Here is a 22,166-nt window from a genome sequence, read left to right on the forward strand (position 1 = left end):
TGGCGGCCTTTCCGCACCTCACACTCTTCACCATCCAATAAACTGGCGTGTACGATGTGCGCGAACATCATGACGGCCTCTGGACCAATTGGTAGCCTGTCCATGGACCAAATAGGAAAGTGTAGTCTGCTGACAGAACCCAGATATCACTAATTTATTTATACTTACTTTTTGGGCATTTAAAAAATAAATACTGGACAGATTTACACCAAATTTACCAAAGTACGCTTTCGGGACCAAGCTTTCACCATTTAGTGAAAATAGGTCCAGCGGTTTGGGCTGCATGTGTCAGCAAATTTTTTTTCTATTCAATCTGAGGGGTTCATATACTTTTTTTGCAAAGTTTGGTCTGGATTCATCTGGGTTTGGGGGGGTGAACTTGTAACCCGCCCAAAATTGCTTTTCTTCTGGGTTGAGCAACTTAACCATAACTACAGGACCTGTAATATATATTCAATGAAAGACCGTTATTAAATGGATATTATGGTTAAGTTGCACTAATAAAAACCTGTGAAATTCGGTGACAAACTTAGTTAAAGGGACGTTATGGCTGAAAGTAAAGCCATAAAAATGCAGAAATGTACCAGTTATGGTAAACTAAGCAACCCCAGCTCGTGCCACCACTGTGCACTGCTAAGACTAACACCAAGGACATCAAAGATTACATCACGAATGTCATTGATGACATCACTGATGACATCACATATCTCGGCCACTTGTTTTGGTTCACTGACATATCTAGGCTAGTTTTTTTCTGTTCACTGACAGTGACAATTTCAAAAATTCTAAAAGTACTATATATCTAAACATTAACCTTGTCGTCTTTCCTTAAAGTACTTTCCTTTGAGTTTGATATCAGCTCATGGTGCATATACATGGGACAATAAGTAGGCTTCAAACACACAGTTCATTTGTGTACATGATGATCAACTCTAGTGTTACTGTCACTTTATGGTGATGTTGTTTCTTTCCTCCTTACTGGAATTTCCCTGTATGTGCCTCAGTTTTCAATGCATTGTGGCTCTGCATATGTATTGATTGTACTAACACAAGTGTGTAGTAAGTCTTGTATTGCTAGCTATTAATTCCAAGTTTAACATTAGTCAAGATTCTCATAGGTTTGCATTTATTATTTTACTTGCCAATATTGCAAGAATAAAAATACTGTACTTCTATGGTGCATGATGCACCCATTGCCTATGGGTATGTATTATTAGGTTCCTGTATTAACCACAATCCAATATAATGTTTTGTTTAGATTAATACATTTTTTTAAAACAGAGAATTTTATTGATTTTACAGTTTATACACAAATGCCACCATTCACTGGTTCACATCACTGAGTCAATTGATCATAACGCTCAATAAATGACTTCCAAATCAAACTCCCCTCTTGTTGTTTCCCCTCCATGTGATACCCATGAAAACACCATAAACGTTCATTAGAGTAATGTCTCTTAACGACCCAAATTGTCCATTGCCAAAATAAGTAGATATCATTTTGTGGTGGCAGCTTCATGTATTTTCCTAAATAGATCCCTTCCCTCCACTCCCACCCCACACAACGGGTAAAGGCTGAGTACACATTGCTCAATGTTATCAATAATAGTGCAACCCAATACTTGTTCGAATATTGCAAAGAAGCTATCTTTGTATTCTTCTTTTTCTCTTGTGATATTTTGTGACTGCTTGCTACCCCGGCTGAGTCTAAGGTATAAGCATCTCTTATGACTTTTAGTGCACTTTTTGGGTACCCTTTCATTTACCTCTGCCCCACTTGGTTTTGTCCCGCTTTGAATTCAGCATAATATTCTAAAAAGGGAAGCCAAACTATGTCAAAATGGGAGTGGGATTCCAAGAGGGCAGCAGTCATACTCGCTATTTGGTATATGGCATTTCATGAGCCACTCTCCCCTCATTGGTAGCGTGCTGCTTTTCCATTTAACAGTTTGACACACTCCAGCTGCCAACAACAAAGTTCTGGGCATGTGTGAAAGAATGGTATGTGTTCCCTCGGCCTCTGACTCTATCCCAAACAAGACCAGTACTGGGGACAGTTGCCTATGAATATCATTAATGGCCTGTATCCAACCTAAGATCTCTTTCCAGTAGGTCTGTACACTTACACAACTCCACCACTGATGCCAATAGTCACTCATCTCCCTGCACCCCTCCAACCGTACAGCGGGACCCCTGGAAACATTTTCGACAATCGCTTTGGTGTTAGGTGCCATCTCATCAACAACCGACCATTATGCATTTTATACTGCATGGATATAGATGTATTCCATATTGCTTTATATATAACTGTCCACGTGTCTGAATGGTTTTGCAACCATAGTTCTTCCTCCCACGTCGCTTGAGTGCTTGGTTTCGTCAGGTGGCCCCTGGAGAGCAATGCACTATATAGTTGGGCTATCAACCCTCATGTGCCTTGGCGTTCACTTAAAGCACGTTCAAATGCTGTGAGTGGCATTCGGAGAGAATCCCCACAGCATGGATCTCGCAATACACTTCTCAGCTGCAAATAATGGAGAGGTGCTATCACGGTGCCCTGCATTGCTTCTTCTAAATCCTCCTAGGACAAATAAGAACCTTCCTTCCACATTTGCCCTGCTCTCACTAATCATGCTTCACATTGAGGTTGGAAGTTATGTACCTCTATTAACCGATCCCATATGGGGGGAGCCCATATACAACTGAGAGGAGATGGCCATGATGTGACTCCCTTCATGATCTGCACAGGACGACAAAGGGACCATAAAACCACCAGGACTGGGTGGTCATGGATTCTATGTGGAATAGTTCGATATGGGATCCACAACCATTCACCTAAGGTTACAGGTGTGAATAACTCATTTTCTAGGCGGACCCATTGTTTCTCTACATTTTCCCACAAATGGTCAGCTAGGATGCGCAACTGAGAAGCTCTGTAATAACCAAAGAGATCAGGAAAACCCATGCCTTTGCAGAAGGATAGCTTTGGGCCAAAGTTCTCTTCTTGGAAGTAAGATGACACGGAGCAGCACTGGTTTGAGCCCCGGGTCCGCGCTTAGAAACCTTTGGCTATTAAACACATTATAAATAACATATCATATCATATCATGCCTCCCTCATCTTTTGAGTATGATCAAAGTTGAATGTGAGATTCGGGGCTTCAAGTCTGCCCACAAATATGCTAGGAGAGATTGCTTAGCCTCTGTTTGGAATAAATGTGGGACATTTACAGGGAGATTCTGAAAGAGGAATAACAATCTGGGAAGTATTTTCATTTTAATTGAGGTAAACATGGCTGTCCAGGATAACGCCATTTGGACCATCTCTTTAGATCAGATTTAATATTCTTCCACAAGGGTATGTAATTTGCATTGAACAGCTTTGCTAAGTCCTTCGTGGGAACCACCCTTAGGTATTTCAATTCTTCCTTCTGTTGCTGAAATCCCCATAAGTTGACCAAATTCATTGGGAGGGTCGAGTTCATTCGAAGCCGTAGCTCTGCGGTTTTATTCAGATTGGCTTGAAATCCAGAAAGTGTCCCATGTTACCCCAGCATAGCGAAAACGGCTGGTATTGACTCTAATGTTTGGGTGATGTAGGCTAAGATGTCATCAGCAAATAACACCAACTTGTGCTCTCTCCCTCCTCTTATTACCCCATTATCTGAGCATTAAGTCTGATAGCCTGAGCTAACGGCTCTACCACCAAGGCATTCAAAAGGGGTGACAAAGGACAGCCATGTCGGGTGCGTTAGGTTAAAAGATTCTTAAAAGACTACCACTTTGGCGTTCTTGTATAATGCTGATGCTCGCGATACCCAATGTTGACCCAGACCCGCCCACCCCTTGCAAAAAAAGGCCATTTGACTCTGTCAAATGTCTTTTCTGCATCTCCCGACATCAAGGTAGGGAATTTGTCTCTTTCATCTATGGCTGCAATAAGATCAAGTATTTTGTGGACATTATCTGCTCCTGTCTGCCTCTCACATAACCCACTTGGTTGGTATGGACTAATTGCAGCAGGATTTGGGCCAAGCGATTGGCAAGAATGCTCGCGTAGATTTTTGCATCAACATTTATGATATTGGGCAGTATGATGCGCACTCTGCCGCGTCTTTACCTTCTTTCAGTATTACTATGATACGGGACTCAGTCAGAGACGGAGGGGCCTCACTGGTCTCCATAATTGAATTGAAGAGTTTTAACAAAGAAGGGGTTAGCTGATTACTGTAGGCCTTATAAAAGGCTGGTGTACATGTTCCTGTCCTGATGCCAAACCTGCCTTCACTTGGAAATTGCAGCCTGGATTTCCGCACCTGTGTTTGGGCTATTCCGGACAAGCCTGTGCTATCGGAGCGCGGGGAAACTTTGATAGATATTGCGTGATGTTATCCTCTGTACCTACCCCCTCAGCTGTATATAGAGTATAATAGAATCTGGAAAAGTGTTTCATAATTTCGTAGGATCTACTAGCTCTGTTCCTGTTTCATTCTTAATTTTGGGGACTGCTCTTTCAGCTCTTTGATTTGGAAGTCGTGTAGCTAACATGGTATGTGCCTTGTTCCCCTTGTCATAACATTTTTGTTTTAAGTATCTTAGTTGCGTTAGGGCCTTATTTCGCCAGATATCTCGCAGTTCGTTTTGATGTGTCCTAAGCTCCTCTGAAAAAAATCAGTGTCAATAGGGTGGGTGCAGAGTTCTAATTTGTTACTCGTGATGCTAGCTTTGAGCTCTATTTACCTTTTTACTCTTATTCTGTTTCTATTAGCCCCCTCCAAGATCATGAACCCCCAAATTGTGGCCTTTTCTGCTTCCTACACAGTATTTAGCAACATCTCCCCCCTATCATTTTCAGTGAAGTAATTCCTAATGGCCTCTGATAGGGTTTAGCTAAATAGCGGGTATTTGTAGAGAAAATCATTACACTTCCATCTGCGCTCTGTGCATGGGGGGCGGGGGCCCAAGTCTAATTCCGACACGTATCGATTAATGTCTGATATGCTACTAACTCTATTGCAGCCGTTATGATTATACCTTCTCTACCTGCCTCGATTAGTAAATAATCTATTCAGGAATAGGTAAAATGGGGTGGAGTAAAAAGTGAACGCCCTTTCTTTTGGATGCTTAGTGCGCCAGGTGTCAATCAGATGGTGTGCCCTAAGTAGACCTATGAATTCTTCCTTGGCAGAGCTCCCCGGTGGGATTGCTCCCTGCCTCATGGAGTCCCAATCCATCCCTGGGTATGATATATAGTTAAAATCACCACCACAAACCAAAATGCCCTCTTTCCAACTGCCAAGGAAGTCAAAAAGCATCTCTCTAAAGCGAAGTTGATTTTGATTGGGTGCATAAGCCGTACAGAGAGTGACGGTTCGTGTTCTTATTTTCCCTTTCATTGCGAGATAACTCCCATCCTCTTCTCTGTGTATTTGCTCTATTTGCAGACCCAATGATTACTTATATATGATTCCCACTCCACCCTTCTTAGACCTACCCGAGGCCCACACTACGCCCCCTATTCCTCTACCTGCAACCTTAAAGTGTTTCCCTTGAGCAAATGTTGTTTCCTGAACAAATAAGATATCTAATTTCAACAGTTTAAATTCCCTTACAAGCATGGATCGTTTTTGCAGGGAGTTTAAGCCCTTAAGATTGAGGGACCCACATTTGATCCCATCAGATGATGCCATATCTATATTTCAATTGAGGCTCTTTGGCCCTCATTACAAGTCAGGCGTTAAGGGTTTAACGGCGCCGTCGGCGCCGTTAACCCTTAACGCCTGATTCACACTTTAACGCCTGCTTTTTGTAGGCGTTAAAGTCCAAGGCGCTAAGCGACCTTGGTGCTAATTACGGCACCATAATTTACGGTGCCATAATTAGTGCCTTCCCCATCCCCATTATGCCCTATGGGGCAAAAATGGGAATGGGGAAGGGCAAATGGTGAATGGGTAATAACTGCCCCACTCACCTTGGAATGGGGCGGTAATTCCGTGCTATTAGCACCATGTTCCTCCGCCTGACTTGTAATGAGGGCCTTTGACTCTCTTCAGGTGGCATGAGTCAGTGATTGAAGTTACTCCCAGTTCGGAGCGCTTACACTTCCTTTGCATAAGATATTGCGACCATGTGACTTTATTGGTATCTAGATGATTCCCTCTACCCTTCCGCTGTGTGTCCCACCCCCCGCCCCAAAGGAAAATGCCTTCCTCAACATTTTCCTCCGTCTGAGACGCCCTTGTAAAACTAAGGGCCACACTACAGTGACCCCACTCCAGGCAGAATATAAAACCTCAATAGAATTTAACAACTTAATGGCAAATATATCCTGCCACTTCACTTAACCTGCTTGACATATGACCTCTCATGAGTCAACAGTCACTCTGCATCCCACTTCTATTGTTGCCTACTTGGAAGCCGGCTATCCCATCGCAATGAACATGACAATGCCTTTACTTACTAAAAAGCTCATACAAGCATTCAATAGAACAATAGTCAAGGCAGAACCTTCTTTAGTAGACTAAGCATTCAGGGTGTATTATATCTTTTGTATTTCCTCATCCGTAGGGCTCAACCTCTTTTTGGAGGGGAGGACTCCTACCTTATGTGTCGGACCTTAGGGTTTTCTGGCATTTCCTCCCTCAGTTCCTTGTCCTCCTGCTTGTAAAGACTCCAAAACTCCCCAGACATCCTCTTCAGATTTGACACTGTAGCCTTCGCCTTGGTATTCAAAGCTCAATGCAAAAGGGAACCCCCATTGATAGCGGATCCCTTGCTCCTGCAGCCATGTTGTCAAAGGGCGACATCTTCTCTATTTGATTTTGAAAGATTTTGACACAGGATCTTTCAAATTCAATAGGTTCCTTTTCCCTCGCTTTTGTAGACTGTCCTGTCTTCACTTATAGTAATGGCATTTGGCTAGGACTGATCTAGGGCCATTCGGGGATCAGCCTGCCCTGTGTATCCTGTCAAATTCCAAGGTGGGAGCATCCGTCGAATCGAACATTGATAACACTAAAGCTTTCACCCGACTTTCCAGGGTGGCTGCCATTTCTCCTTGCCTTTCATTAAGGCCCATGAATCGAACGTTAGACCTTCGTTCTCGATTTTACATGTCATCCAGTTTTAGCTCTGTGCCCCTTTCTTTTTGTTCCAAGCCCTGGAATCTCACTTCACAGCTCATCACTGCTAGATTGACTGACAGTTGGTTGTTCTCAACTGCCTCAATCCGGTCCTCTACTTTTAATGTGAGACTGATTTTAATTGATCTGATTTACCCTAGTAGGAGGCGGATGTCTGATTTGGTCGAGCTATACCGGTCATCTCTAGAAATATCCAGCAGGCATTGTTCTTGATCACGCTCCACTGCGACTGGCCTGTTACAGAATTCTTGTAACCTTCAGGCGGTAATCGGGTCCAGGATGCTGATGGGCAAAGTACCTGTATTAGTTTCCCTTCTTGGCGACAGTGCCCAACCCCCACTTCCTCTGCTGGGCTCAATCCAGGCTGCGCATGCTTGCTTTTGGGGACTTGACAAGTATTTCACCATAAAAGCTTTAGGTCCTTTCGTGACTGTTTGTCCGTGCTGTGCACACTGTGTATCTCGTGGATTCACAACATGTTGTGAACATCTAGTGTGTTTTCCGTGGTATTTTTTTTTGTGATTGCCTTCAGTTTGCGCACATTGTTCAACTGTGCTGTGCTTCTTTGTCTTCACTTCATGCCCCCAGTGCCAGCCAGGCTTCAGTGTATTGTACCCCACCACGTGCGTCCATTTAATTTATATCACTATGCACGGGCTAAAATGTCTCTTCTATCATCCGTGGTGTGCCTCCCTTGCAAGCACCTTCATGCGCCCAAAAGCTTTGCTTGGTGGGGAGAGCGGCCTCTTCTGCGTGTATATTTTAATTATACTGATTGTGCAGCACGTCTAGTTCGATGTTTCTGGTGGGCTCTCCCGCGGTGCTCTAACTGCGTGCCTCGCATGCTGAATGCATGGGACAGGGATTTACAAGTCCATTGGCTGGGCGCTTATTAAGGTGTTGCTCTAGCGGAAAGGTGTGTTTCACTTACCGGCAACGCAGCAAATCCGATGCAGCGCCTCTGCTCTCCCGCTTGCTCTCACTCTTATGGCCCTTTCCGCTTGACTGTTGTTGTCGGGCTACAAGCTGTTCACTCCTGGACACTGTTAAGTATTTCAATAAGGCGATACACCCTGGTCTCGGCCTAGCATGCAGCGCACAGCTGAAATGCTTATTTTATTATATCTATAGGTTCAATATTCTGAGTGATATTCCACTCATATCACACCCCTTCTCAAATACCCCAGGTCACAATGGACCAGGAATCAGGCTGGTTGGTAAAGGTAATATTTATTTAAAATTCAAAACAAACATACACTTTTTAATAGGGAGCAGCAATCACCAATGTGGTGACAATAACAGATAGAAAGGTATGTAATGCAGTTAAATTCATGCTTTAGCAACACAGAAGGAAAACACCAGAGAAAAGAACACGTTTTGCTTGTTTGGAAAGATAGCACTTAAGTTAGGATTTCCCCCTTTAATACTCCTCAACCCACAAATAAACAATTCTAAATAGATATAAGGAAGTAGCAGGTAATCAGGAATTCAGGAATAAGGAATGGAAAATAGAATTAAAATCTAACCTTCTCTCCCCAAACAAGAGAGAAAAACGGATTTGAAATCTTACACTTTAAAATGACATTCGCAAATTACTGGGTGAAAAAATGAATGTGTGCAAAAATTCTTAAATCAGTACAAATTCCTATGGGAGCAACATTGGAAATATACTAACAACCATGAGCTATAGTTTGAAAAAAAGTAAACACTGTGAATCTGAATGGAAGGTTGAAAATAATTTAGAATACAAAAATCAAACATGTAAAACTTTGCAAAATTGGGGATTCCCGCCTAAAATTAACCAAACGGTTTTTAAGAAAAAGGGATGAAATACACTGATTTGGGTTGCAATGTAGCTACATGTCTTAGGTATAATCCAAAGTTGAAATGAAGTCTCTAGCTATTAAACTGAGGAAGATATGAAAGGTTGAATGAGAGGCATTTTTTTGAAAAATCGAGTGGTGAAAACAAAAAAGAAACTCAGTTTGGACAAGAAAATATTTACTATAGTTTTACTCTATGTTAGAGCATTACGGCCAGAATACTAAGGAGGGACACAGTAAGCTCTAGAGTTGATTCATGACTTGAACACCAGATCCCCAGTGCCCGCTCTGGCGGAACCAGTCGGATCACTCGAAGTAGGATTGATAGTTTAAGATTTACACAAGATAAAATGACTTAAGAAATGGCGCTTAACAAGATAAATCAAACACAGGATTGCAATAAGGATTTTGACAATGTTACAAGTTCTTAAGGTCAGGATAGGATGGTTTAGAGATTTGGATGAGACAGGGCAAGGCAAGGTATGCTATGGTTTTCTATGGTTCCTATTAATACTTACAGTCCACTTTAATTTAGGATTTTGGACCGTCAAGGGTTCTGGTCATCACAAGGATCAGGTCTAACCAAGGACAGCTGGGTAAATCTGGTGGGACAGGATCATCTAGGCCGTTCTGGTCACTGGACTGCACAGGACTGGCCCTTCTGGTTACTGGAGATTGGAGATCAGTGGGATGGTGAGTTTGCAGCAGGCATGCATTTAGTAGTAGCATGCCAGCTGGATCAGGATGCTTCCCTTGAGTTTGGGGATTTTTAGGGTTTGAGGCCTAGCTGAAAAGGGGTTCAGCAATGCATAAGCCTTGGAGCTTTGGCTTTGCAATGAGAACTGGAATCAGGATCAAGTAGGATGAAAAAATCAGGAACAGGACGCCATGCAGTAAATCAGGAAGAAAGTCAGGAAACAGTCTCTGTGTGCTGTCAGGTTCCCTTATTTATCATGCCAAATGACATTACTACAGTATATGGCAGGGGCAGGCTTACTACCCACACCCATGATGATAGGATTGGACAAGAGCATAGTTTTCGCCTTGCTCTTCGCTAATTGCATCACAGAAAAGGATGTCATGTTTATCGGATGATTTTTAAAATGTCTAGAAACCTCCCCTAACCACTGGAACCAAAATCTAACTTTCCCACAAATACATATATATACAGTTATAACCTATGTGAAAATCAGATACACAGGTTACCAATTTTGTGGGGCACACTTCACTCCAAACCCCAAGTCTGTGGGACTTGGTTTTGCCTTCCTGCTATATTTAGGCAATTTTAACCATGAAAAATGTGGCATAAAATTTCCCAACTTTGTACACATATGCGCATTTACCCCTGGAATGTGTGTACAAAATGTTAGGTCGCAATATCAATACTTTCCCCGCAATCTGTTATTCTTTACAACTTCTGTTCCTTATGCAGTAATGAGTTCTACCAAAGTTTTCACAGAAAGAGCATAACATTAGATTTAAAACTACCAACTTTTCATATTTTTCCTCATTCTTGCTGCAAAGTTAAATGTCTTTAAAGTTCAGTTACAAAATAGGCTTTTTAAAACCAAAAGGAAGTCTATTGTCACTGATCAGTTTTTTTTCTTTTCCCCAACTGCAAGCAAATGTCAATTCCTTTGAAGCAGGATGAGGGGCCTCTCCTTTGATTGAAGTTTACTGCCCCTCAGACTTAATAGGTGAGAGTCTCAGCCTGCTATTGTTCCAGCCTGGAGCAAAGACGAATGTCTGATGCGACTTGGGAAGTCCCTTTGTCCTGGGTATTCAAAGCCTCTAAGCTAGCAATTAGCCTTTCCTGTGCCAGCAGTTTATGAGGTGTCACCCTTTCTCAGGGCTAGCAGCTGGCAGAGTATTTTTTTATATATAGTTTGCCAACTCAGCCTGGGTTTTAGCTTGGATTTTCATCTTTTAAATATTGACTTTAAACCTATGGAATTAAGACAGTTTATATCTATATTTTTAACAGTAACAAATCCTTTTACATTTCTAAGTAATCAAGCCTTCATACAACAATGTACTTTTAATAGGCAATGTTCCCTCTTCAGTCAGGAAAAAACCCATTTTACTATTTCTTTAAATTCGGTTTTCATCTCCAGCAAATATACACTTTGTGCAGCTATAGTTCTTGTCTTGAGTGCTGGAATTGTTTTGCAGCATGGATACAGTTAACAAATATCAACAAATAATGACCCCACAGGGTGTAAAATACAGGTGATGTGGTATACCAATTACTGATACTCACCTCACTTTTTCTAACCTCAAAAAGCAAACAACTAATGTACAACACTGTAGCATACAAGAAAATGCCACAGACTAGTAGACAGGTCTAGCCCAAGGTTCCCTTAAAGGGTCACTCTTAATTGGGCATACTACTTTCTAGTTCCAAAGAGTGTCCTAATTAACTCTGGCTCTATGTATTTTACCTCTGGTTAGCATGTGGTCATATCATAGCTGTTTTCAGAGGATCATTGCTATAAATTTAACACTTGAATATTGACCAAATTCTTGGCTATAATTCTCATTATTTTAATAAAAAACATAAAACAACTTTTGGTGCAAGAGCCTCAGTGACATTTTACACAAAAATTATTGTTTTTCAAAAGATACATTAATTCGAATATAATCTTTCGATCAAAGTGTCAGCATTTGAAATAATCATGCACCATAGAAAGCAATAAAAGTTAAGCACAAGTAAAACAAAGAGAACGTACAAACATTTTTTACAAAAAAACAAAAAAACCAATAAGAAAAAGTTTTCATTTGGACAAGAACTATGAATAACGCAGAGAATAAATTCTATTCCTATGGCAGAGGGATATTATGACATTACTTAGTTTTCACCCTATTTTGGTTTGACATTGCTTAGTTTTCACCCTGTTTTGGTTCTGGAAATCCACATATGTGTTCGCCAAGAAACCCCAGACAAAGGAAAACAAGAGCCAATTATTGTTCCTTACGGGGTTTAGGAATAGATGACTAGTGTCAACTTGACTGATGCATTCACACTAGACTACTGCTTCTTACAATACTGCTCAGGTCTACGTATATGCAAACTGGCCTAGCTGATGTAAGTCCAGTGGTCAACGTTGTCAGCCAAAGAGGGTCAGGCAGATGTAGTTAAAATACGTTTCGGCGTAGAGATCTGGACAGAAAACGCCTTCCTCAGGACCAAAAGTCAGATGTGTAAGAATTATAGCCCCTATAAAAACAAGCAGAAACAGAGAGGGCAAGAAAGTGGAACAAAAAATAACGTTAAAGAGAGTTTTGGGAAGATTAAAGGTCCAACCAAAAAAACGACTGCTAAAGAACTAGAGGCGTGCCAGTTTCTATTAAAAAAATAAGTGTAAAGGGAAAAAGCCGGACATGAAAAGAAAAGGCAGAAAAAAGAAAACACCCAAACCCATCACAGGGTAAAGAGCCAAATAATAAGCAATGTTGTTCATAGCAAGATACAATAAGTGTGCATAGTCCAGTACCGTGAGGAAATATTACAATGTGTGAATAATGAATCAAGCAAGAAACAATTGTGTGTCAGAGTAGGCCGAGATAATAAATAAATATGAATATTAAAGCCAAATGATCTGAGTAGAGTCAGATATGGGAACATTTTTGTGACACCCGCTGGTGAGGAATCACCCTTGAGTTAGAATCTTGTGCTCAGTATCGAGGGGGTATCTTTACCTCAAATGGGGCGATAGAACAAAGGTCTGGAGTCACAAGCAGTGTTACCAGATTGAATAGTATCTGTATTCTGGAAGGTATTGATAACCAGAGGGCCCAGTAACGTGTGTACACACTTCACTTATCTAGAGGGAAACACAAATGCATGCCACATAAAATAGGTGTCTCTCTGAAATCCGCATCCAGAGTTCCAAATAGTGACAAATGTACTTGGAGTACATAGCAGAAGTGAAAAAATATAGGTCTGTACCTGAAATCATGAGCTTATCTGGGCACTGAAGTCAGCACATGTCAAAGTCAGCATGCCGAAGTTCAATTGCTGGTTACTCGTCTAAGCTATGTGTCTCTACAATAGGAGTAACACAAAGGTCAAAAGAGGCGTATTAAAGCGCCATGTACGCTGTGTGGCACCAGCCGTATTAGTATAGAGCTAATCCAGCACGTGGTGATAAAAGAAAAAGTAAACCTGTACTCACCCGATTTGCTTGGGCAGATGAGACGAGGGAACTCAGGTCTTCTCTGCAGGGCGGGCATACAGGTCAAATAGAAACAAGAAACGGCAAATGCCGTCTTCGTAGCCGCTGTCGGTCTGCTGGGTTCATTTGCGACCGGCAAGCGACTCTCTCAGTAGTGCTCGCCACACGTAAGGGGCGCAGCCTCTATCAGGCAGAATGTATCCTAGTTGTAATCGAGTGGCGGTGGAACCAGCGAGTGTAGAGACGTGCAGCTTGAGCGGCCACGTTAATTACGTAGCCCGGAACTTGAAATACTGTCCGGGTTGCCGGGGGTGCGCCATTGTTATAATGGTTGCCAGAAAAGGGAATAACACTCAGCTTAATTCTGGAAGACAAAAACTGCCCATATGCGGCGAGTATAGTCTAATCTCATGCTGATAGTAGCTGTGGGGGAGAAGGAAAAAAAAACTTATCTGATGTCTCAACAGAAAATGGAAAGGGGATCAGTGCCAATATTCAAATCCTATGAGTTAAGGCGGAAATTAGAGAGGACTGAGGTATATTAAGACATATGATACATGTGGAGACAATTGGCAGTGGCTTGTCCGGTTTGTGCAGCTTAAGAAACTCCAGCTATTGGTCCATCTGAGTGCAGAAGGTGGAAAAGGGGACTACTGGGGCCACAGGAGGGCAAATGGAAAGCCGAAGTTTGTCTAAACAGCAGTGTCCCAAAATGAGGGTGGCTGGAGACAAGAGAGGTGGGGAAGAGAAAGTAAAGCTGTGCTCCAGAATGGTCTACAGCAAAAACCATGTTTAACTCTGAGGGTCCCCAAGGTCAGTGTAGAAATTGACATGGCGGAGTTTCCTCATTCAGACCTCTCCGTTTATCCAAAGTTTGTAAACGATGGATCCATCTAGATTCCTTATCATTGAGTGCTCTCTTTGGATTGGAACTGTTTTTGACAGTGTCCCGAACCCACCAGTGTAAGTCCTCAGAACTATGGGCAAAAGCCACATAGTGTGACACCATTGGTGCTTGGTGATTCTTGCACTTAATCCTGGATCAATGTTCATTGATCCTTATGTGAACTGGTCTTGTGGTTTGGCCCACATATCTCAGTCCACATGGACATTGGATGCAATAAATCGCATTCGTTGTTTTGCAGTTAGACAAGAAACGTATGTCCCATATTCTCTCCTCAATTTTAAAGTTGGACGTTTTCTTTGTGTATTTGCATGCCCGGCAGTTTCCACACGGGAAATGTCCCAACAGGGGTCTAAGAATTCTATCACTTATGTTGGGTTTGCCATGGCTAGTAGAATGCACCAATTTGTCTCTCAGGTTTCTCGATCTTTTAAATGCAAACAGAGGTTTGCCTTTGTCTTGAAGACAGTTTCTGGCCATTGGCCAATACTTCAAAAGGGTTTTCTTAATAGCAAATGATTGTGTACTGTAGGTAGTAACGCATGTTATGCGATCCTGATTTTGTGTTTTCGGGTTGGGTTCCAATAGGTTTTCACGGGGCGTAAATCTTGCCCTTTTTAATGCATGGGATACCAATTTCTTAGGGTATCCTCGTTCCTTTAACTCACCGGCCAATTTATTAGCATGTATATAATAGTCAGCAACCTCAGTGCAATTTCTTCGGAGTCTAAGACATTGACTGAAAGGCAAATTCTCTTTGAGAGATCTGGGGTGGAAACTCTTAAAGTGTAGAAAAGTGTTTCTGTCTGTGGTCTTTTTATGTAAATTACAGGCCAAATGTCCAACTTTCACATTAATGCATAGGTCCAAAAAATTGATAGTCGATTTGGAATATTGCATCGTGAATTTGATAGTATTATGTTGGCAATTCAAATAGGCAAAAAATTCCTGTAGGAACTCGATATTTCCTCTCCAGAGAAAAATAACGTCATCAATGTATCTATACCACTTTCTGATATGTGGATTGTAGATGTTATTTTCGGAGAGAACATGTTTCATCTCAAAAGCGGCCATGAATAGAATCGCAAGGCTCGGGGCAAAGGCTGCCCCATGGCAGTTCCTCGTTTTTGTAAATAGAACTGTCCTGAGTAGACAAAAAAGTTTCTTTGTAATGCAATGGTCATTAGTTCGACTATGAATGCTGCTGGGACCCTATGTTGGGTTGCCTGGTGGATAAGAAAGAGATGAACTATCTCTATTGCCTCCTCCTGTGGGATATTCGTATAAAGGGCAGTGATGTCCATTGTGACTAAAAAGTCCTGGTCTATATCAAATGGTTCTCCCTCAAAGATTTTTATAGTTGCTGTAGTATCTTTTAGATATGTGTCAGTTTGTTTACTGATTGGTTGCAGTTAACAGGCATCTATTTTGAGTCTTTCTCTGGACAGCTGATTCTTGATACTGTTGCAAAGAAAATAGACGTGTTTCACGTGTAAAATTAAAACAAAGCCCTGAGTTGATTTTTCAAGGATACATTTGACAGGAGCTGTCATTCAAATGAGGCCCGGTTCCTCTGAGACACAATTAATGATCCTGGGCATTGCACAAGACACCCCTTCAAGTATTGCTGAAGGTCCTGCCCCATGTGTGGCCAGTATGCAACCTCTTGCACGATTTCTAATGTAGTATGAAAAACCCTGATCACCGGCTAGCTGTGGCAGCATCATGGGCGTGACTTAGCATCAGGCTTCGGAATGAGGTAGGGACCACCCACTGGTCACAGCCAGATATGGATCTCCTCACCAAAAAAAACGTCATGGATTCAGAACATTTTTGGACATTTCATCAACACTCTGAGGTCCTCTTTCCCAATGCAATCGGTATCCATCAGGGGAAAGTTCTCAGGGTCCTCAACGTTTTGATAAAACTTACCAATGATTGGATCTCCTTTTTGAGCCGTAATTAAATCAGCATCTGGGGTCTCCTTACTCCACTGGGCAGTTGAGAGTTCATTGTGAGCATTTGTCTGGCACCTAGTGATAGCAGTGACCTGGATTCTCCCCAACAGGGACTCAATTTCAAGGAGATCCCCTTGGATGGCTCCGGTTTTGGCCAGCTGATCAGCAAGGTCATTTCCAGTTTTGTCTGGTCCCTCTATTCTGGAATGACCCTTGATCTTTTTCCAGTAGATGGTCATCCCACTAGAGGTGACCAGATCATGTGTATTTTGCATTAGCATGCCATGCTTGAGCGGTTTGTTGTTAGCACATAGCATGCCTCTGGTTTTCCAATTTACCAGGTGCTCCACGAACCCGTTCCAGACATAATCTGAATCAGTGATTATGACTAGTTCGTGAAATTGGTGTTGGATGGCAGTGAGGATGGCTTGATGAACTGCCATCAGCTCTGCCACCTTACTACTATGGGGACCAATTTTGTACCCAGCCGAGGGTTCCGGGGCATCATTCACCCAGGCACTCCCCACGCCGGCCACCAGTTCCTTTTCCCTGTTGCTGTCAACATGGTAGGAGCACCCATCCACATACACAGTGGGCATTCCCTCACACTTGTCTTCTTCATAGACTTTGTGCAGGGAATTCAGGTACGCCTCCATGTTGTCCTAGGTTTTAAGACTTTTGTAAGACTTTGGAGATATTGCAGAGGCTGGTGTGGAGTATCCACTATGATGTGTTCCCCTGGATGAACGGCAGTAATTTTTCAATGCCCACACCGTTGCCAGGAGTGCCTTCTCACAATCGTTGAATTTTTCCTCCACAGAGGATAAAGTCTTACTTGCATAGGAGATAACTTTATTGACCTTGTTATGCTTTGATATAATACTATGGTTAAGCATATAGATGGATCAGGGGTCTTGTGATCTCTTCATAATCCTCAATGAACTTCCTACTGTAATTATTCAGTCCAAGGAGGCTCCATAGCTCATGCAGAGTTGTGGGGTCTTTTAGTTTCAGGAGTGCTTCCACTTTCTTTTCCTGGGGACAGAGACCCTCAGGAGTTATCTCATGCCCCAAGAAATTGACACGGGTCCTGCACCACTGTGCCTTTTGGAAGGCTAGTTTTGCTCCGGCAACCCGTAACTGGGTCAGAACATAACAGATTTCCACTATGTGTTCCTCTGCAGTTGAGCTTTTGATCAGAACATCATCTACATAGGGCAGGTTACCCCTTTCACCCAAGTCGGGCATGGCCTTGTGTAAGAATATGTTAAATGTGTTGCCGGAGTTGATGTATCTGAAGGGAGTGCGGGTCCATGGGCCTCATTACGAGGTAGGAGGTGGCCATGGCTTCCCCCTTACCGCATTCCGGGTCCGGGTTCTCGAAATAGGGATTTACCGGGTCATTCCAACCTTGGAGGACCCGGTAAGTCCCCATTGCGAGAACCATTCCCCATTCCCATTCGAGCACCCATAGGGCTCAATGGGAATGGGGATGGAGCTAATAACGGGCCCGCTAGTAGCAGGCCTGTTATTAGCTCCCTGGTCCCTTAGCGGCTCCCGCTAAGGGACCTCAGAATAGGGCGGTAAGGGTTTACCAGCACCGGTCTCCTTACCGGTGGCCGTTAAGCCTTACCGCCCACCTCGTAATGAGGCCCTATGTACACTGCTGCCCCCAAAGGTAAAGGCAGATGTATTGCTCCTCCCTACTGACAGGTACGGTCCAGTACCCATTGGTCAGGTCAATGGCATTTTATAATTTTGACCCCTAGATCTAGGCCAGACCCTGGTCAATGTAGGGGAGGGGCCATCGGGACATGTGGACCCATTTGTTTAGCTTCCTTAGGTCAGCACAGAGTCTACACTGGCCATTTGGTTTTAAAATCCCCAGCACCGGATTATTAAAGGTGCTGTGGACTGGATGAATTATCCCACGGGACTCAAGATTTTTGATAATATCCGTCAGGGACTCCATGGTTGCGAGAGGCAAGCGATACTGCTTAACAAACACTGGAGTCCTATCAGGGTCTGTGGGAATTGTTGTGTGGATTTCGGTGCAACCACAGTCATATGAGTCCACCGCAAAGAGATCTTGAAAATCTAAGAAAACGTGTTTCAACTTTTGCTTTTACTCCAGATTCTCAAAGGCATCAGCTAGGTTGACTTTCTCTTCAACCATCTGCCTGACGCCCGGAAAGACGTCTGGTTTGGCTATTTCAGCGGCCTCCTCCAGCTGGGTGGAGAGTTCCCTGGTTAAAGTATTGACCTGGACATAGGGTTTCAGGCAGGTGAAGCAGTCCTTGTGGACCTGGAAGACCACCTCATCCCTCCTGAAGTCACAGGTCACCTCTTCCTTACCATAAGGGCAGGAAGAGTACACCAGGAAATTCCCCCCATGCCGGGTGAAGATCCTGTCCGGTGTTATGTCATTGTCGCTATCACTGTCAAAACAGTCATTGGGGATTGGTCCTACCAGTTCATTACCTAAATCTATGGAAAAATGTCGGTCATCAACCGCCATCCCAATAATGGTGCCTGCGCCCAGAGTGATACTCCTAAGGTCGCTGTTATTCATCAATATTGGAATGGTGTTGTGTTCAACATTGACTAATGGTGTTGGGTTTAACCCCAACCCTTGCTGTTGGAGTTGGGCGTTGAGGTGAACATATGCTTCAGAATTTTGCAGTTTCTGTCCTATTTTAATTTTTAATTCAAGTGGGAATAGTTGTGTCCATCCTGGGATGGTGATTTCCTCTCCGATTTGAACTTCAACTTCATAGAGCAGCAATTGGGCTGACCAAAATGTTTTTTCTGAATCATCAATGTCCATGAGATTACCCCCTAATCGGGACCATGCTTTGTAATTTATCAGGTCCAAATTAATGGAAAAACAATTGAGAATGTCACTGCTTAAATAGAATGCAGCAGGGACATCTCACACAACCCAACAATTATGTACTATGCTTTTGTTACCTTTAGAGATTTTGAGCATACTCCTGCTAGGCAGGAGATGTTTGGAATTGGGAGTTTCCAGGCCCATTTCCCATTTGTTAATCAATTTAAATGTCGGAAAGGCTGGATCTTTTGGGAGTTTTCGGAACATGGCTTCGCTGATGAAGCTCTTACCGTTGTTCACGCAAACTTGGGCGAGAACAGATTCCTTCCCCTCATTTAACTGAATATCGATGAATAACTGTTCTCTAATCTTCTGAATGTCAGCTAAACTTTGAGCTGGTTCCTCGTCACTCTTGACAATGGAATTGGGATTTCTGATTGTGAATTAGTATAGAATTTCAGAGTATTTCCTTCCAGTGTGGAATGCCACTTCAAACTGGAAGGAAGGTTGATTTTAAGAAATGCAGGAAAGTTCCCATCACCAGTTTGTTGTCCTACAGCAATTACTGTCACATCAGGGATTTGGTTGTTTTGAAAATGGAACTCAATATGATCCTGTTTTTATTCAATTATGTGGCATGTGGCATGTGCCATTTAAACTAACATGGTTAACACTTATTGGCCGGTTAGTCTGGGTCCAGAGGATCTTGTTTACACAGTCAATTAGGGGGGACAACCTTTGCAGTATGTCATTCCCCAGTAGACAGGGTGTGCCCTCCGGAATCACGACTATGACCGGGTGTTTCACCTTGTTTTGCCCAATTTTAATTTCCAGATACGCAGTCCCCTCAACATGAATTTCCTTCCCATCGAAGTTCTGAAGTTTTCCAGGAAGAGGGATGAGAGGGATCTGGTATCTCTCCCCCTTCCTGAATTCAGCTGATCAAAGGCCCTCTTTGACAGAAGAGTTGCTTGGTATCCAGTGTCCACCAGTGCCGACACTGTACACTGCCTTTGTATTTGGACCGGGGCATAAAATCTTCCTTCCTTCTCCTCAAGGGGGCAAAGATAATGTGCATTGTGGGCCAGTTGGTTGGTCAGTTTCTTGATTCTTGATTCTGATACAGGGGTAGTTTGGGCTCCCCTGGTTCTGATTCACCACCCCCCTTTTTGGAGGCAGTCACCAGAATAGGTTTGGGCAGTGTGGTTTTCTTGATTATCATTCTGGGGTTCAATGATGGGCGATTCTAACTCAGTCCCCACATTCACCCAGTCTTCATTAGGATCTCTTTGGACCCATTTTTCTTTGGGAGGAGTTCCCCCGTCCCTGAAGGAGAAGATCTTTTTTCCAGAATCCTCTAAGGATCCCTCTCCTTCAAATTGGAGGATTCTAACCTCCTCCACAAAATGGGTCTTTTTGGGTTCTTTATTTCTCTTACCTGCCCTCTGTTCCTTGGGTTGCAGATTTTCGGGGGCAGGAGATTTTGGTTCTGGTTCCTGGGTGTCCAGGGGATTTTCACTGGTGGGGAAGGAAGCTTCCTCTAAGGCTTTACACCTCCCTTCTCCCATGCCTCCTCCTCTGGAACCAGTGAGTTGTCCGGGTTCCCTCCCCGTCATTGTTCTGGAGTACCAGACCCTTGGTTGGTGGGGTTCTGAGCTGCAATGTTCATCTGAGAGTTCTGCTGAGCCCTCAACATGTGACCCAGATCCTGGGACAAGTTCTGGACCTGGCACTCCAGTTGAGACACCCGTTCCAGCTGGTACAAGGGTCTCTGGTCCATCCTAGGTGAATCACGGGAAGGGTAACTATCCCTTCTTCTATAGTAACGTGGGTTTGGAAAATTGGGGTATCCCTCCACCTTGGCCTTTCCTCTCCCAGATTGGGCTGTGTGGGCTCTGGAAAGTGGGGAAAGAAAGAAGGGTTGTTCTGTAGGTTGATGTTTTGAGGATACCAGGGAAAGAAACTCAACTCGGCATTTGGGGGATTACTGCCCTCCTGGGGAAAGTTAGGAGGGAAGTTTCCTGGGGAGGTACCTACCTGGTTGGATCCCCCCCTTGGGCTGGGGGAGTCCACACATACCCCAGGATGGGTTTGTTACCCTTGTATCGGGGGCTGATGTAATCAGGGGAGTAAGAGGTCACATTTGTGGGATTGCCTCCCTGACTACCACCTGTCTGGGATTAGCCAAATGGCCTTCTGGTTCTTTGGCTGAATGGATTTTGTACAGGTATATGTTTAGGCCCCCCCATCTCCAGATTTAAAATGGGGGAAACCTTCACCTCTGCCACCTTAGCAGCAGCAGGGGTGTTGGCTGGTTTGGAGTTTTTAATTATTTTCTTTGCTATCTACAGGTTTTTGTACCTCATAAATGTGGGTCGCCTGTTCTATGACCCATTCCAGTGATCTCTTCTCATGAAAGTCTCTCACTAGCTGGGTCATTTCATATTTGGGGAGTGCATGGAAGAAGGTGGTGATGAACTCCCGACTATCTGTGTGGACCCTCCTGGTGGTCTGTGCAAAGGTACGTTTGAGCTTCTGCACAAATTCTTGTGGGGCCTGATCTTCCTTGCACTACAGATTGTAGGCCGCCTTGAGGGCCTCTTGGGGGACCCTACGTGCAGAGAAATGTTTTAAGATGGCCGCCCTGTAGGTGTACCTTCTTGAGTGGTTCTGATCCTCCAGTCCCGCAAAGAAGCTTGAGTATTCAGGAGAGAATGCCCACTTCACATACTGTATGCAATTCTGGCTGTCCTTCAGATGGAAAGTGTCCATCATCTGTTCATATAATTCTAGGTGTTCCCAAACAGAATACTTTGATTTTTATGATATGGCGTTATTACATTCCTAATGGCCTTGATCTGCTTAAAGGGATCTTTTTGCATAGCTCTCTTAATTTTGTTTGCCTTTTTGGTTTTAGTCACCCTCAAACTCAGACGCACTGCTACTGGAAGTGGCTTCTTGATCCTCTAGGCACTCCATGATTCTGCGAGCTTGAGAAGGGCTTACAGAATGTGGGGGCCTAGTTTCCCTATTACCGTGGTGCTCAGAAGAGTCTTCTGACTCTCCCCTGCTCCCAGGATTGGTGGAGTACCCCCCCCCCCATTGCCCTAACTGGGTAGAGATCTTCAGGATACTCTTTTTGGGCTTTTTTCCTGCAGTTCCCCACCAAATTTCACAAACTGATCTTTTGGAAGGTGGTATTTTTATGGATCTAATCCCCTGGCTCTGCCCTCATAGGAGTCTTCCTGGTCAGAGATATTAGCCCTTACATTTGGGGATCTGTACAGGGACGCCCGTCCATCAATTTCTGGGGGGCGCTGATCTGTCAGTCCCAT

This window comes from Ambystoma mexicanum, chromosome 4q, assembly GCF_040938575.1.
Source record: "Ambystoma mexicanum isolate Mex_15411 chromosome 4q, UKY_AmexF1_1, whole genome shotgun sequence".
NCBI lineage: Eukaryota > Metazoa > Chordata > Amphibia > Caudata > Ambystomatidae > Ambystoma > Ambystoma mexicanum.